The sequence below is a fragment of the Oncorhynchus tshawytscha genome, linkage group LG16 (genome assembly GCF_018296145.1).
Source record: "Oncorhynchus tshawytscha isolate Ot180627B linkage group LG16, Otsh_v2.0, whole genome shotgun sequence".
Classification (NCBI taxonomy): Eukaryota; Metazoa; Chordata; class Actinopteri; order Salmoniformes; family Salmonidae; genus Oncorhynchus; species Oncorhynchus tshawytscha.
The window spans coordinates 5892445-5894944 of NC_056444.1; the positions used below are offsets into that span (position 1 = coordinate 5892445).

General features: G+C 49.4%; 1 protein-coding gene across 1 annotated transcript in view; it reads left to right on the top strand.

The window, feature by feature from the left end:
• LOC112239876 (nuclear receptor coactivator 2-like) overlaps positions 1-2500 on the top strand; it is a 231202-nt gene that overhangs the window by 78540 nt on the left and 150162 nt on the right.

A 2500-nucleotide genomic window follows, 5' to 3' on the forward strand; every position in this document is an offset into this window, starting at 1 on the left:
CTCTCTCTAATTATATCTGTATCCCTTTGTCTCTCACTTACATTTATATTTTGTCATTTAGCAGATGCTCTTATCCAGAGCAACTTAGTGCATCCATCTTCAGATAGCTAGGTGACAAAACCACATGTCACAGACATAGCAAGCACACTTAGTAAAGACACCGTTCTGAACAGCACACCTGGGAAAGACACCTCAAAGTAGCTATCAGCAAAGTCTCTCTCTATCGCTTTCTCACTCTCCGTATCTCTATCCATTAGTCTTGAAGTAGGCCACTGCAATCCAGCAGGGAGCTTGGCGCGACCTAGCTAGCGCTACGGCTAACTCGTCCCGTTGACATGAGCTGGCTGGCGCTTGGCTAGGCTAACGCTAGCTTAGCCATTCTGTAGTACTGCTGTACTGTGCCGTTCAGTCTCATGTTCAGTCTTTGCTGAGAGCAGAACACAGTGTGCTGTGGCCTTGACCCTGGCAGTGTCTCAGAGTGAAACACACTGTACCTTTCTGTCCTTGACCCTGGTTAATAGTGTCTCAGTATGTAACACACTGTACCTGTCTGGCCTTGACCCTGGTTAACAGTGTCTCAGAGTGTAACACACTGTACCTGTCCTCTGCCTTGACCCTGGTTAACAGTGTCTCAGAGTGTAACACACTGTACCTGTCCTCTGCCTTGACCCTGGTTAACAGTGTCTCAGAGTGTAACACACTGTACCTGTCTGGCCTTGACCCTGGTTAACAGTGTCTCAGAGTGTAACACACTGTACCTGTCCTCTGCCTTGACCCTGGTTAACAGTGTCTCAGAGTGTAATACACTGTACCTGTCTGGCCTTGACCCTGGTTAACAGTGTCTCAGAGTGTAACACACTGTACCTGTCCTCTGCCTTGACCCTGGTTAACAGTGTCTCAGAGTGTAACACACTGTACCTGTCTGGCCTTGACCCTGGTTAACAGTGTCTCAGAGTGTAACACACTGTACCTGTCTGGCCTTGACCCTGGTTAACAGTGCCTCAGAGTGTAACACACTGTACCTGTCTGGCCTTGACCCTGGTTAACAGTGTCTCAGAGTGTAACACACTGTACCTGTCCTCTGCCTTGACCCTGGTTAACAGTGTCTCAGAGTGTAACACACTGTACCTGTCCTCTGCCTTGACCCTGGTTAACAGTGTCTCAGAGTGTAACACACTGTACCTGTCTGGCCTTGACCCTGGTTAACAGTGCCTCAGAGTGTAACACACTGTACCTGTCCTCTGCCTTGACCCTGGTTAACAGTGCCTCAGAGTGTAATACACTGTACCTGTCCTCTGCCTTGACCCTGGTTAACAGTGCCTCAGAGTGTAATACACTGTACCTGTCTGGCCTTGACCCTGGTTAACAGTGCCTCAGAGTGTAATACACTGTACCTGTCTGGCCTTGACCCTGGTTAACAGTGTCTCAGAGTGTAACACACTGTACCTGTCTGGCCTTGACCCTGGTTAACAGTGCCTCAGAGTGTAATACACTGTACCTGTCCTCTGCCTTGACCCTGGTTAACAGTGTCTCAGAGTGTAATACACTGTACCTGTCCTCTGCCTTGACCCTGGTTAACAGTGCCTCAGAGTGTAACACACTGTACCTGTCCTCTGCCTTGACCCTGGTTAACAGTGCCTCAGAGTGTAATACACTGTACCTGTCTGGCCTTGACCCTGGTTAACAGTGTCTCAGAGTGTAATACACTGTACCTGTCTGGCCTTGACCCTGGTTAACAGTGTCTCAGAGTGTAATACACTGTACCTGTCCTCTGCCTTGACCCTGGTTAACAGTGTCTCAGAGTGTAACACACTGTACCTGTCCTCTGCCTTGACCCTGGTTAACAGTGCCTCAGAGTGTAATACACTGTACCTGTCCTCTGCCTTGACCCTGGTTAACAGTGTCTCAGAGTGTAACACACTGTACCTGTCCTCTGCCTTGACCCTGGTTAACAGTGCCTCAGAGTGTAATACACTGTACCTGTCCTCTGCCTTGACCCTGGTTAACAGTGTCTCAGAGTGTAACACACTGTACCTGTCTGGCCTTGACCCTGGTTAACAGTGTCTCAGAGTGTAATACACTGTACCTGTCTGGCCTTGACCCTGGTTAACAGTGTCTCAGAGTGTAACACACTGTACCTGTCCTCTGCCTTGACCCTGGTTAACAGTGTCTCAGAGTGTAACACACTGTACCTGTCCTCTGCCTTGACCCTGGTTAACAGTGCCTCAGAGTGTAATACACTGTACCTGTCTGGCCTTGACCCTGGTTAACAGTGTCTCAGAGTGTAACACACTGTACCTGTCCTCTGCCTTGACCCTGGTTAACAGTGCCTCAGAGTGTAACACACTGTACCTGTCTGGCCTTGACCCTGGTTAACAGTGCCTCAGAGTGTAATACACGGTACCTGTCCTCTGCCTTGACCCTGGTTAACAGTGCCTCAGAGTGTAATACACTCTACCTGTCCTCTGCCTTGACCCTGGTTAACAGTGCCTCAGAGTGT